General features: G+C 40.8%; 1 protein-coding gene and 1 long non-coding RNA gene across 6 annotated transcripts in view; one reads left to right on the forward strand and one right to left on the reverse strand.

The window, feature by feature from the left end:
• Sox5 (SRY-box transcription factor 5) overlaps positions 1-16,055 on the reverse strand; it is a 943,910-nt gene that overhangs the window by 469,541 nt on the left and 458,314 nt on the right. The window lies entirely within an intron of this gene.
• LOC143443433 (uncharacterized) lies at positions 7,699-10,459 on the forward strand. The gene is made up of 4 exons (XR_013112391.1): positions 7,699-7,760; positions 8,208-8,298; positions 9,179-9,287; positions 9,495-10,459. It is a non-coding gene; the product is annotated as an uncharacterized LOC143443433 (long non-coding RNA).

The following is a 16,055-nucleotide window of genomic DNA, read 5'->3' on the forward strand; positions in this document are numbered from 1 at the left end:
ACTTTATTTTCTCTTTATTTTTAAGCCGTTTCACAGCTCAGCTCTTGTCAATATGACTTTTTCCTGTGAACCACTTATGATGATATCTTCATTGAAAATTATACATTCTTTTTCAAAGCAAGAGAATTCTTAAGTTTTAAAGCTGTGAGATTTTTAAATAAAATTGGTCCACTTGGTACCGGAAAGGTAACTCAGTGGTTGAGGGCAATAACTCTCTTCCAGAGGACTTGGGTTTGATGCACAGCAGTCAGATGACATCTGACAACCACCTATAACTCCAGTTCTAGAAGATCTGGCATGCCCTTCTGGCTTCTGCAGGCATCAGGTACATACATAGGACATAGACATTGCAAAACACACATACACATAATAAAAATGTAAATAGCAGCCTCTGTAGATTAAACTTTAATATCTCTTGAATTATAAACTTTATAGTGAATACACTGCACACCTGCTGACTCATAGTGAGGATGTACTTACGCTCTCTTCCACCAGAATGCAGCACATAGTGTATAAGGCACCTCAACAGAAGGATGCTACCTTCATGGTTTTAAAAATTCACTGTTTACTTAGGAATTTGTAGATGTAGCTAAGTGGGAAAGTCTTTCATCATATCATGTGAGAGAATGTAGCCCATGGTTCTCTTCTGCCTCCACAGAAGTCTATCCAGGAGTTTAGAATTCCACACAGACAGAGCGTCACAAATGATACCAGACCTGGTAGATCATATCAATCTGTACAGCCAGATTTGAATGTTTCTGAAAGTGATTTTAGAAACTGAAAATTGCAGGGAGAACACAGCTACCACCTGCACCTGGATAATTCCCAGCGATGATTGTAAAGCTAACTGCATTAAATACAGTTAAATGTTGCTGTACATCTGGGTACCTATTTGATTAATGGCATGAGTGCCGGCAGACAGTTGCAATATGGAATCTAATGTTTACACCCAAACAGCACATCAGTCATTCAGCCCAAATTTACCTTACACCCACACAAACCTGGTGTCGGGCTCAATGTTTATTTCTGTAAATTATATTTTTAAAAAGAGAGCTCAACATTCAATTTAAGGACTCTTTACTCTTTTTTTTTAATATGAGCAAAACTTGATTGCATATGCCACACTATAGGAATTAAATGTCCCTACAAGTCTACATTAACAGTTCCAGTCTCAGAAAGGCAAGACCCTTATGAGGCAGATTCTAGTAGGAGGACCTTAGGTCACTGGGGTTTTATGCTGAAGGATGGATCGTGAGGTTCTGGCCTCTCTCTCTTTCTCTCTTCCTTTCCAGTTTTGACAAGTACCTGATAGTTTCCACCATGATGTGCTTCTTTGTCACACCCCTGAAACCAGTAGGGCCATTAGACCATAGACTGGAGTCTCTAAGACTGTGAGCCAAAGCACCTTTTATCCTGTAAGTTGAATGTCACAGGTATTCCACTGTAGCAGCCAAGAGCCCATAACCCAAGCTCACTGAATTCCTGAGCGGCTTTCAGTGTTTGTCTGAGACATTTCTCTATGTCTCTAATGTCAATCATAACTTATTTCTGATTCTACTGCATGACCTGGGAAGGCTTACTTCTACTCCTCGGATTTCTTCCCATGTTTTTCTCTCTGTAAATATAAATTTGCCAGCTCCCCACTGACAGATCTTTTACTTCATTAATAGTCTCTGCCAATGAGAAACAGAGTTCACAGATTTTTCTAATTTTTAATAAAATCATATAAAAATGAAAAATCAAGAATGTCAGTAATTTCTTTTGAAAAAAAAAAACAATGAATATGGTAAAAATCCTTTTTTTCCATGTCAGTAGGCTATGGTCCAAGGTCTCTGGACTCTAGGAGGATTGCAACAATAACACTTAATTATAAAGTTGGTCACTACAAAGCTATAGAATAATTATACACTAACAATCAAAATTAAAGAAATATGTTTTAATAAACCTAATGTTTCAAAATATCAATGAACTATATTTTTTCATCAAACAGACATGGTGGAAAGAAGCGAATCTCCAGTCCAGATGCCCCTCTGCAGGAACTGAACTGAAAAGTGTCCTGGAGGGTCATGGCTTGAACTTTGTTGGCTCCTTGGACTTTTGTTAAAACCCTTTAACTCTTTCCAAGTCATCACAAGTGCCCAAGGAGGCCCAAGCAAAGCCACCGAAATACATAAAACAAACCAACTCAAGGATCCGAACACAAACATGTCTGCACACAGAGGCAGGATGCCACTCCCTTCTTTCTGTTCGAGTAACAAATCAGAAGAGACACAGTTAGAGATGCTGAGCATTGGGCGAGGAGAGCTACAAAGGAGGTGGGGAAAGGGTAACCATGAACGAAGGACACTGGGGTGCCAAGAGATGAAAAATGAAAATAATTAGAACTTTCTCATTTAACTTAGTCTGCTGAATGAGCCTTCTTCTGCCTTTCCCCTCCACTGTTTATCAGGTACCAATCATCTGAGATACCAGATCAACCCCTGGCATGTCCGTGTCTTCATCTTTCAGAACCTATAGTTGGATATTCCTCTAATTAAAATGATGACCATCACCTAAAAGAAGTTTCTTTTTTCTTTCTTTCTTTCTTTCTTTCTTTCTTTCTTTTTTTTTTCTTTTTTTTTTTTTTTTTTGGAGAGGGACTGACCTTATGAAACCTCAAAAGCCAAGGTTGGGTTTGTTGAGCAGCCTTGTTTAAGTGAGAATTAAAGACCTGGCCAGGCGTCTCTGCATCCATTTTTCTACTCTCTATTATCTATCCACTCAATAATTCCAAGAACTTCAATCAGACGCTGACCAAAAAGAAACTGCACAGTTCTTGGGACAGAACGATAATACCATCTGTTTCCATTCTTCCACCGGCAGGCTCTTTCCAACAGCACAGGCCAGCGCTCTCCTTGCTTTTTTTCTAACGACCGACACCGTAGGCAGTTGAAAGGAAGCTCCCGGTGTCACCTGTCCCTTCCAAGTAGGCACAGCCTTTTCAATTTGAAAAATCCTGAAGAGTTTTCACATCCAATCCATGACACATGAAACAACCACAAAAAACAAAAACAAAACAAAACAAAAAAACACCCAGATCTGTGCCCTCCCTTTTTGTGACCACTGGGAAACTGTCACACTCTTCCAAAGGGCTTGATTTAGCACTCTTTGTTCACTCTTTTAAAGTTTAGATGCCATTGTAACTTTTAAAATAAAACTAAATCATTCCTAGAAATAGAGGCAACTGACTTACTGAGATTCCTCTGCACAATGACTTATCAAGCAGGAAGGTCCCTCTGCATCACCCCTTGTGTAGGACATTGCAGTAACAGTGTTCAGGTCTAATGAAAAAGCAGCCATCCTGTACCACTTCCTTCCAGACATGATAAAACCAAGAACCAAGAAGGAAGGTCAAATATTTTAAAACTCTTTGACACGGGAAAAATTAGCCAATGGGAAGGAAAAAATATATATACGTGCCAAATAATTCATTTCTGCAGATTTTAACAATCAATATGGAACGCCATATGAGAGCTATGGCTCCAACAGTCTGTATCAATCAGGAAGATTGGCAGTGGCAAACGACACAGACCAATTTTTGTCATGAAACCGCAGTCAGCGCAGAGCGCTCTACACGTAACCGAGGCTCACTGGTACTTTCCCCGACAGTACACAGTCCTTCCAAGTTCTGCTTACAACACATCCAAGGGCTTTTCTGAACCAAACCTGACTGCAAACCTTTGGGGACTGGCACACAGTCCTCAAGACGCTCCTTGTTTTCCTTCCGAAGGCTGCATCTTTAATACATTATATTGGGTTTTTCCCATCACACATGGAATGTGTGAAATTTCTAAACTCCTCCCCACTTATCGAAATGGAACACTGGCAGCCAACAGTTAGCTGTTGGAGACTTGCTGAAAAAAACGATCAAGCCCTTTCTAGATATGATTGCAAGAGGTGCTGGTGCCAAGATAGAAATCTCAGCCCTCATCATACGCAAAATCAATATGTATGCTTCACCCTGGAAAGAAAGCTACCTTGGAAATAATTAATAAAACATCAAAGATGGAAACAACTTCAAAAATCCACATGAGACCAAAATGTTGGAGGCAATTAAAAGAAATTACTAATTTATATAAAGCGATACTTCCCTTTGAAAGGTATTTTTCAGATGTAAATAAATATATACACACATAGACGCAGCAAAGCGAAGGCGGAAGTTAAGCTTCAAAACAGCAATTTAAAACCTTAACATATTCAACAGCAATTCAGGATGCTACATTAAACACATAAACCCTGAGAACCCTAAGAATAACATGGAGATATTTAAATAATATCAAAACCATAAAGAACTCTAAAAACTGTATGTTTACATAGTGACATATTATTAGAATTTGGAAAAGACTGTGTGTGAAGGAAGTCGTCAGTGCAGCCATGGAGACAACCCAGCGATACCCATGTGTCAGATGCATGTCACTCTCACAAGTCAATGCCCATGTAGCTCTCACCATATAATCCCTGTTTAGTGGTATATTTTTAAAACATGGATTTAAAAGAAGTAGCTAAGAAGCCACTAGTTATAAAGATTGGGGGGCAGGAATCACAATTCCAGGTAGAAAGGTTTATACTACACACGAGAGAAGACGAGCTTGAAGAAGGAGCACTTCACAGAAGAGGCAGTGCTCATTTATCTTTGAAAACGAGCCCTGAATAGTGAGTTTGAGGCTGTGCAAGGATACAGGCTGCATGGTGTGCAGGGGGAGGGCTCTATAGGGCTGAGGTCGAGAAAATTCTAGTTTCTGGGTTCAGAGGACTTACAGAAGCCATATAGAAATCATGGAAGGTTTTATACCAGGAGAGACACAAAGATTTAGATTTCCATGTGCGTGTGTGCACAGATGGGCACGCACACACACACTGGAAGCAATTAAAAGAAATTACTAATTTATACAGAGAGATACGTCTCTCTGAAACATATTCTTGTGTGTGTGCACATGTGTGTGCATGTGTGTAAGGATGGGCTTGTATTCGTAGATGCCAAAGGACAAGCTTAGGTGTGAACAAGACACCATACACCTTCTCTTTGATACAAGGATTCTCCCTGGCCTAGAGACTGCCTGGTAGCCCAAGTTGACTTGCTGGTGAGGCCTTGATATACATTTGTCTCAGCCTCTCCAGCACTGGCATTCCACACCTATGACACATATCCATTCATTAATGTAAACTCTGGGGATTTAATCTATATCTTATGCTTGCAAGGCAAGCACTCTACCTACTGAGCCATATCTCCTCCACCCATAGAGGCCTACATTGTTAAAGATCACTAGTGTTATCATTGAGACAAGTGGACCTGTAATGGGAGACGGGTGGAAAACTCTAGCACTCATGTTTAGAGAGTGTGATGGCTACTCCCAGTTGTCAACTAGACTACTTCTGGAATGAACTACAATCCAGAAATGGAGGGTTCACCTGGGATCCCGGTCTTGAGGCTGGGAGACACAGACTTCTAATCTGGATCTTGAGGCACAGTGGCCAGGAAAGCTTAGGCCCAAGCAAGGTGATACACACCATTGATCCCAAGAGACAGAGACAAACAGATCTCTGAGTTCAAACCAACCTGGGACAGGACAAGTTCCAAGTGAAGAATAGCTTTCTATGTTCAATGCCTTGAGCTAATAGGCTGGTAGTTCCAATGTATCAATTTCAAGGAACAAGAATAAATATAATTTCAGGTCATCTAGCATATATGATGACCTTATATATTAGATATACTTGATTAAGCTTTCTTAATAAAATCTCACTTTCCCTAGAAATGAGGGAATGGCAAGCTTTCTTCTCAGAAGAGAATTTCTAAAGCAGTGAGATTACTGTCTGAAGACCAACCTGTCTTAAGAGACTCGACTCTCCTGCTGCTCTCTTCAGCATCCTTAGCATTTATCACTGACATCTACAGTGATTTCCAAACATGAAGTGTCCACCGTTCACATCAAGTGGCTGTATTACGTGTCACAATATGGAGTCAGACAAAACTACCAAAGGAAGTGAGGGTCTGGTTAACATGATGGAATGCTTTTGTCATAGAACTAAAGGCCAAATGTTGCTTTAGAGAAAGAAGAGAGAGCCAGGCCCTCCGTTTTAAAGACGGGGTAGCACCTTGGCGCATGCCTGGGAAAGCGGCTCGCCCAGCAGTGGTTCAGCTGCTGGAAGGACTGTCTACAGTGGTCATAAGAGACTGACTTATCTATTAACTCATAACTGTAACTGTTAACAATCCTACAACTCTTCATTTAAGAAGTTTAATCTGGTTGTGAAATTAAACCAATTTAAAGCTATTTTTCACAGTTCTGGGTGACAAAAAAATATTGATGTTTCTTAAAAATTCATCTTTACTACATGGAAAGGGCATTTATTGATCCACAAGGCTGTACCAATTATCTTTACTCTAATCCTACGATGATAAAGAAACAAGTATTTTTTTCATCTTAATTTTAAATCATTAATTAAACTCACCATTCCTTTGGATCACATGTATACATTGATGTATGTGTATATACATGTATGTATGTGTGTGTATCTGTATGATTGTCTATCTCCTACCTCACATGTATACACTGATGTATGTGTATGTACATGTGTGTATGTGTATCTGTATGACTGTCTATCTCCTACCTCACATGTATACATGTATGCATGTATAGGTACATGTATGTGTGTGTATGTATGTATCTATCTGCCTATCTCCTAGCTACTTATGTCTAGTGAAGAAGATTAACCACTCATGCTATTAATGATTTACATGATAAAGTATCATTGAACCAGTTAATACTTTGTTTGGGGGTAACCATTCTTAATACTTACTTTAATACTATATATTGCCAATAACTGATCTGTATTTTAATAAATTATTAGGCAACTATAACACAGCAGCCTTTAAGCATTATTATTTCATGATAGAACTTAAAAGGCAACTAGTAGATAAACATTCTGCATTTTCTTGAATGGTATTTATGCCAAGTGTTTGGGGCAAGTCTCAAAATCATGATAAATTATTTTAACTCGAGGAATAAGTGTGCATTATTTTATGCCCCGTTTCTAAAACAACAAACAAACAAAAACAACAAAAAAAGAAACTTTCATCAAAATTTTGATGAAGTTACTGAGAAGGTAAATTAGTGTGTTCTCAAACCTTGAAGTATGCCAAACATGTAAAATCAGAATGATATTGCAGTAACTGAAAGAAAGCAGCTAAGGCCTAGTGCATTTTAGTCAGAAGTAGCATTAAAGCTTCACAAAACCAAAACACGTGGCTATCTGGGAACATATTTAGTCTAGATTAATCATCTTATGACTGTCACATTAAGCTCCATAAATAAATGTTTAACTTCTAATCCAAATTACTTCATGTTAGCTAAGTATAGCAGTTTTATATATCTCCCATAATATATAGGACAGTGTTTGTTCAACTTCCCGAATTCCTAGAAAGAAACACCATACTTCTTAAACAAATACAGTGGGCTAAGTTGTCTTTACTCTCTGTGTGGATTCTTATGTGCTTCTGGTTCTTTGTTGCTACGTGGGTTTTTTTTTTTTTTTTTTTTTTTTTTTTTTTTTTTTTTTTTTTTTTTTTTTCTGCTAGTACTGGTTTCTATTGTCCTCTGCAACCTTCACCCAGTACTCTGGACTTTGTTGGATTTCCCAATGTTTGAAGATCTGCTGGTTTGCGCTTTGAACCGTCAGTCACTGTTGTGGTAAAACAGTGTCTGCCGCTTTGGGATGGACCTGTGGGTTCTGTCTGTCTGTCTGTGTCTACTGGGGTTCCCATAGCTCTTTAGCATGCCATGAACAAATACTTAATAGGCCAATCACATGGCCCAAAGTCTTTCTCTGTAGCTGTGGCTCATCTAGCCCTTCATCTTTTTGTCTATTGTTCTATCATCTGACTACCTACCTACCTACCTACCTACCTACTACCTACCTACCTACCTGTCTCTGTCTCTATCTCTGTCTCTCTAAAATCAAGTCAAAATTTCCCAAGAAATTTTTCACCCTTTTAAAGGTGACTCGCACATGCTGTTCGTACACAAGTGTGGATTAGCTCAGCTGGCCTCTGGAATAATTAATAGTAATATGCCTGTGACTTGCGGCTTTAATACTTAGGGCATCAAAGTGAATCGCAGTGATGAGATACAGATAAACTGTACAGTGATCATTTTCTCTCTTTACCCTAGCTGATGGAGGAAACTTTGGAAGCAGAGCGGAGCTCACAGGCTTCCCCAGCTCCCTAGAAGTCTCCGTGCCACAGAACGGGCAATCAGAGAGGTGAGCTCTTTTCATTACTCCTTCCAAAAAAAAAAAAAAAGAAAAGAAAAGAAAAAGAAAGCTTAACGTCTGCGAAAAACTGACTTCATTTGATTTACTCTCCAAGACTGTTTTTTATTAAATATGTTTGACTGCTATCTCTAATTAAATGTAGAATTAATTTTGGCAAACTAACCACAGATGCAGTTTATGTTCAGTTTTATCAGACAGATTTATTTATAAGCTGTCAACTTCTTGAAAGACTTCATTTTGGAGCAGTTTTAAATTGCTAACAGTAGCTGTAAATGGGGCTACTGTTCTCTGGAACACTAAAGGAAAAGCAAGCTATAAATGTCCACTCCATCTGTGAGGAAGCATAAAACAATCACATTCCTTTATTTTTTTTCCTCCGTAGGACCTTTATTAAATTAGTTCAACTCAATTAAAAATAACTTCAAAAACATTTCGGGCCTTTTGTTTCATGGAATAGTTGGAACTCTGGGCACGGAACGCCACCCTTTTAACTAATCCTTTTTACTAAACAGAGGAGAATGGCGGTATTGTGACTTCAGACAGTGCCTTCAAGGGTCTCTACTGTACCGAATTGAGGTCACTGCAAGACAATGCCCAACACCCAGTCTCCATTCAAACATTCTTCACAACTCTATCAAACGTGTCTTTCTTCCCCTTGGCCCGCTTTCTCCCATTGCAGACTCAGGGGACAATGGAAAGGCCCCCAGCACCATTTATGGTCACCATATTTGCACATGACAAAGTCCATTCTTCCTGGTTTGCTAACACCCCCCACCCCTTCATCCTCTCACAAAGAATGAGCCCTGTGAGAGACTTTCCCACCATTACTGTTATTCAGACATCTTTGGTATTTAATGTGTTGTTCCAGGGCTGGTACCTGACACTTGAGAAGCTCGGTTGCTATTTTGGAGGACTGGGTAACCAGGCAGAGGATTAAAGGCGGTCCCACTGTAGCCAGCGTAGGCACAATGGAGCATGTGAGTTAGCCCAAAGCAGAGAAACGGCACAATCAGAACCATTACACCTTGTACTAGAGTTAGCGTCATCAGGACCATAAAGCGAACAGTGTACCCATGCACCACCGTGCCCCTGCCCCACGAGCACTGTTTACTTTTGCTTTAGAGGTTTTTATAGCCATGACTATAAACAAAACAAAATCAATTGCTGTAAATTTTTCTCACCAGAGTTACCCCGCCAAAGGAAAAAAGGAGTTGTACCCGCAGCATCTGCCTCTAAAGAACAAGAAGGAACACACATTCGTAAGCAGCGTCATTGGGCCATTAGGATGAAGATTTTGATTTTAATTAAGAAGGGGATTTGCAGGACAATTACTGAGATGTGATATTCTCTGCAAGAAACAGTGCCCTTATTGAGAAGTGCCATCTAAGTTAGAATGGGGTGCTTGGTGACTTGTATCTGTGGGTTTCTGTAGTTAATAAAGAGAAAAATGAGATGGAAATCGCTCACCTGCAATGCAGAAACAGATGTTCTCCTTAGCGCTCCTGGGTCTTGACCTCCCTGGTCACTCACTCTCTTCCATTCAGGTTACACGTACTTTCAGATTACACTGAGATTCAAGCAGGTAGCCTATGTGCCATTGGTGTGCTTCCTGTGTTCTTTCCCTGGTTATTCTAACACATTAATTACTGGGTCCAGGCACCATTTTCTATTTTTGTCAATATCTAATCATCTGACTTCATGATTTTGCCTCAAACTTGCAGTTCTGTGGAACAGGCTCGCATGCGTACACTTGGGCTCACACGCTTACTAAGCACCAAGTTTGCAACCAGTGTCTTCCAACCACCTGCAACAGCTGTGGTTCATGCATGGTACAGAATGCAATATTGACTTCCCAAAGTAGCTTAGAATGTCCTGGAAAGATGCACAATCAAAAAACTACAGCTTCACTGTGGTGTGAAAGGCAGCAGATACCACAACACTATAACACTATGCTTGAGCTTAACTCCAAAACACAGAAGCCCAAAACTGTGGACACATCTTTTGCTGATCAGCCACTCTCAAATCCAAGAGCATCCCAGTGAGTCTTGTGGGGATGAAGGAGGAAGTTACCCTCGGGCTAAGGTCTGGAAGAAGTGTCCATGTACACGTGTAGTACTCAAAAATCACAAGCGAAGCCATAGAAGTCACAACACTGGAGAATCAGTGGTCCACTTCTTTTTTAATGGGGTAATTTATCTGGTATCCAAGCAAGGGGAGGTTAAGAAATGTAGCGTGAGTTTATGTGTACTTAGCTGGTCTTTAAGTACTATCCTTAAATACACTAGATTGGCAGAAAGGGATAGAAACCAAAAAAAAAAAAAAAAAACCAACAACAACAACAACAACAAGCCTGCTTCAGGATGTTGCCAGGGAAGAGATACAGACACATTGTTTTTTCCTATCTTGAAGGGGCGGGGGGGGGAGCATTAAAGAGGAAGGTACCCATGTGGTTCAAAATTTAGGCACAGGGGCCAAGAAGAGGACAGGGGTCAAGTTGATATCAGGAGGTCAAATCTGGCCAGATCTGCACCATTTAACCACATGGAATTACCCACTGAAGATAATCATGTGACTGTTGATCAGAAACAATGGGGACAAATGTGTGTTAGAAAGCTTGGTTTGTGTGTACATTCAGGAATCAGAGGGTACAGGTCAATATGAGGCTTATCCCAAATGTTCTCCCAAGATTCTTATTGGACATATAACTCTATATTCTGAGTGAGAGCCTCCAGATGCCTGTTGCAATGAGATCACCAGAGCAATGGAGTGAAGCATGGACCTTCAGGAGGTTTCTAAGTCATGACAAAAGTGCCCTTACAGATTACATTCAGAGGTCCTTATAAAAGGTCTGGGCCATATAAAGACATAGCATGTCTTCAAGCAAGCAACAAGACACTATCCTGAAAGAAGATCAGCCCCTTCCTGAACCTGATATTACCCCTGGCTGCCCCTTTATCTTAGAGTTAAGGCCCTGAATTCATCACATATTTTTTTCATTGCTGTGAAAAAGTATCCAGTGAAAGCAATTGAAGGGAGGAAGGCTTGCAGAGCCGCTCACGGATGACACAGCCCGTCACAATGCTGAAGTCCTAGCTACAGATGTGGGCTGGCCTCTGCTCTCAGAAAGCCAAATGGGACTGGAAATGGGACTAGACACTGAGCGAGCCCTGCCTGGGGAGCAGGTTCCTTCAGTAAGCCTCCGCCTCCTAAAGGGCCTATAGTTAGCCAAACAGCCCAACCAGCTGGTGACTGAGTGTTCAAACACATGAGCCTGTGGGGGACATTTCACATTCAAAAGACACTGACTTCCTAACAGTGGGAAAGTCGTGTTTATACTTTATGAATTGCCCAGTCTCTGCTATGCTAACAGCATAAATGGGCTAATACAAGACCTAAGATTCCTAAGGGATAGAGAGATAGCTCAGTGGTTAAGAACACTGTCTGCCCTTCCAGATGTCTTGAGTTCAATTTCCAGCAACCATATAATGGCTCACAACCATCTGTAATGGCATCCGAAACCCTTTTCTGGTGTATCTATATATAGCTACAGTGTACTCATATAAAATAAATACATAAATAAATCTAAGATTCCTGATTACTTATTTTGTTCTTTTATTGTCTCTTAATGAAAGCCTTCATTAATTCCATTATCTTTTAAACTATTTTATTATTTACTTGGGTGTGAGTGTCTGTGTGTGTGTGTGTGTGTGTGTGTGTGTGCATATACATGCAGGTGTCTGCAGAGGTTAGGAGAGGGCATGGAATTCCTTGAGCTGGAATTACAGGCATCTGTGAAAGACTGATGTAGGTGCAGGGAGTCAAAATCTAATCCTCTGAGACAGCATCAAGAACCCTTCATCGGGGAGCCATCTCTTCAGCCACTATTCCTCCAATTCTTCAGAGGGAAATTTTATTTAAAACATTTGCTTAATACATTTTATTTGACACTATGCTATGTGAGAAAACATTAGAAATAAAATATGAAGATGGTAGACTTCCCTTCGACTCTCTCTGAATCCCAGCAGTCACTGGTAACATGGTTATTCAATTACCTTGACCTCAGACAAGGTCATGATAACATTGTTATTCAGTTACCTTGACCTCAGACAAGCTCTATTCACACAGTTTCTATCTACACCTCCAGTAGGAACTCAAAAAGATCAATTGTGCCTTTGCTGCTGACATGGCTTCTGTTGTTCATTTGTTTGTTACTTTGTTCTGAGGTCTTCATGTAGCTGGGACTAGACTTGACTCCTTATTCTACTACGTCCTCTTTGTTGTAGTCCTGTTATGGTTGGCCCTGCCATATCAATGTATATTCCTCATTAACTGCTATAAATGTTAAATCTTACCTATAGCCATCTTTGTGACCATGGATAATATTTACATGGCGCTTGGAAATAATTACATCCATATAGTCATTTGGATATCAGCCTTACTTGCTCTCCCACAACCCCTGGAGGAAAGGCCGCCTTCACACACTCAGAAACACTCTGAGGAGCTCCGAAAATTCAGGGCGTTCTCCAGATATGTGAGAATGAAAGCAGCTGATATACATGGAAGGCCTTCACTATCTTGCCTAATGTGTTAGTTTAAATAAGAATGCCACCCTGCCTCCACCATTGGCTCACATCCTTGAATGCCTAGTCACAAAGGAGAGGAACTCTAGATAGGATTAGAAAGATTAGGAGGTGTGGCTTTGTTGAAGGAAGTGTGTCACTGGGGTAGGCTTTGAGTGTGTGCCAGGTCCAGTCTTTATCTCTGTATGTGTGTGTCTGTCTCTCTGTGTCACTGTGCCTCTCTGTCTCTCTCTGTTCATCTCTCTCTCTTTTCTCTCTCTCTTCCCTTCTCTCTCTCTCTCTCTCTCTCTCTCTCTCTCTCTCTCTCTCTCTCTCCCCAATTACTTCTCTAGCACCACACCTGCCTGCTACCATGCTCCCTGTCATGATGATAATGGACTAAGGCCCTAAAATCGAAAGCAAGTTCCCAGTTAAATGATTCCCTATAAGAGTTGCCTTGGTCATAGTGCCTCTTCACAGCATTAGAACAGTGACTAAGACACGCAATAACTGTATGCAAATAAAAAGGATGACTGGGTCCCCTGACCTTACAAGCCAAAATAAAGCTAGCCTGAAGAACAAAGCTCCCGTGGACCACAATTCATCCATTTAACAGGCTTTTTGAGGCCATGAAATGTACATCGCAGAGTATAAGGCTCCTAATAGAACCAACCACCTCTTGTTCCCTCACTTAGGGACCCATGTCCCTGCGATTGCACAAAACCATCCTTTCTGTTTCACAGAAGTAAACCAGGCAGGGGCCCTTACTCTTCACCCAAGTGAGTTCCTACAAGCATTGAGAATATACTACAATTTAATCTAACCTGGTCTTTTCTTGTTTAATTTTGTTAATTATTTGGCAATAGTAGGCATGTGTGTTGAAGGTTGTAGGTGATATAGGCTAAAAGAATCCCATTTATTTATGATGCTACAGCCTACTACATAGACTAGGGAAGTATGCAGAGGTAAAATCAATGCTCTCAAATGTTCATAGCTGGGAGAAGAAAAGAATTTTCATTTTGGAAAGTAAATTCATGGTCGTGAGCTGAAACAGAAATATTTCCTTTAAAATGGGCAAAGAAATCAACTCTAAAAGTTTCTCTCTCCTCCACCCTCCCCTCACCAAATAAAAACTTACTAATCACCTTAAATTAGTTAAGTCATTCCCCCAAGTGACATAAACATTGTAAGTAGTCCACACAGACATGCAAGAATATACTGTACACCATCATACTTGGTAGTAAAACGCCCCTGAAAGTGCTTCTTAAGCTTGTTTTTCCAAATCAAGTTTTCTTTGGAGCACTAAAGAAAGCCAAGAGTATTCAAAATGTGTTGTCAAACGTTCTACCTGTTCCTATGTGTCCTGTGGAAAGCCTGATGAAAGACATTCAGCTGTTAAGAGAGGGATTGTACTTTCCACGGTTCTCATTGTCAAAACCCTCCCAGAGTGTAAGACATGAGGGGTTGGAAAAAGTCTGCAGTGGGAGAAATTAGTGCAGACTGCTAGCAACGTGTACCCTTGCATTTTATTTCCTGAAAGAAATAATCATAGAAACAACTCAGGATACAGGGAGGGAATGATGCTGGGATGCATGAAGAACTCCTGCAAGAATGGGAAATCCGTAGACTTCTTTGTAAAGTAGGCTTCAGGCTACAGACTGTGGACTACAGAATTTTGTAAGTACCAAAAGGGAACTAGAGACAAGAAGAGGGCAAAGAGAAAGATGAGGAGAAAGAAGGGCAGGCAGAAGAGGGGGAGTGTACTGGCTGGTTTTGTGTGTCAACATGACACAAGCTGGAGTTATTACACAGAAAGGAGTCTCCCTTGACAAAATGCTTCCATGAAATCCAGCTGTAATGCATTTTCTCAATTAGTGATCAAGGAAGGAGAGCCCATTGTGGGTGCCATCCCTGAGCTGGTGGTCCTGAGGGTTCTACAAGAAAGCAAGCTGAGCAAGCCAAGGGAAGCAAGCCAGTAAGTAACATCCCTCCATGGCCTCAGCATCAGCTCCTGCTTCCTGACCTGTTTGAGTTCCAGTCCTGACTTCCTTTGGTGATGAACAGCAATGTGGAAGTGTAAGCTGAATAAACCCTTTCCTCCCCGACTTGCTTCTTGGGCATGATGTTTGTGCAGGAATAGAAACCTTGTTTAAGACAGGGAGTAAGAAGAGGAGAAGGAGGCGGAAGAAGAGAGGGAGGAAGAGAAGAGGAATGAGGAAGAAGAAGAGAGGGAAGGGGGGGTCCAAAGATAGTCTCAGCTTTCAGAGAGACAGCATGGAACATCTCACCCTATAACTTAGTCACCACATCCAAATACAAAAAGGGTGAGGCAGATGTCCAAACTCAATGAACAAGGATGGCCATCTTCAGCTCTGTCTCATGGTCTAAGAATATTTTTGAGATGTCAATCAGAGTTCCAAGATCACTCAACAAAACAACCTGCAATTATGTGTTTTTGAAAAAAAATCACCTTTTTTTTTCCTTAATGTTTTCAACACTCATTTAATTAAGTCAGTGCTAAGAGCCTCTGCCTATGTCTTCCCATGTGGAACAGAGCTCAGGCAACAGCTCCATGCAAATCATGCCTGTAAAGACCATCAGATGAGTGGCCTCTTTCTCTATATATGTAATGTATGTCTTATAGCATATATAAGATAATACTCATGTCTCATTTTACTTTTTAATGACACAACCAATTGTAATGATTATTGTTTCTGAGATTTTAATTATGGGAGAGTGAAATGTGTGAACACACAAGGTCACATTAACAAATTGTCAAGGAAAGATGCTGCCTTTTCATTACAGACCCCTGCCCCCCACCCCACGCCTCACCCCCAACCCCCCTTGCCAGCCTGCATTCCAAAGTGTCATATGGAACAGAGACACCCTTCTGCTTCCTGCTCACCTCTCCTTCTGATGGGCCCTTGTCTGCTTAGTCACAGGGGGGAGCCAAGAGCCTGCACTCCTACCAATGCCAGGTGGAATTGCCCAACTATGAAGACCTGAGTGTCCACTTGCGAAAGACCAATGGCTAGATCTCCAGTGCGATTGCATTTTAAATCTCAGCTGAGAACAAACACATGAAAAGCAATTGTGACTGCTGTACAGATTACAGTAATCCTTGAAATAAGCCTTGCTGCATCCTCCCTATCCCCGGCTCCAGCATACACCCAGGTTATACGTTGC

This window comes from Arvicanthis niloticus, chromosome 9 (genome assembly GCF_011762505.2).
Source record: "Arvicanthis niloticus isolate mArvNil1 chromosome 9, mArvNil1.pat.X, whole genome shotgun sequence".
Lineage (NCBI taxonomy): Eukaryota > Metazoa > Chordata > Mammalia > Rodentia > Muridae > Arvicanthis > Arvicanthis niloticus.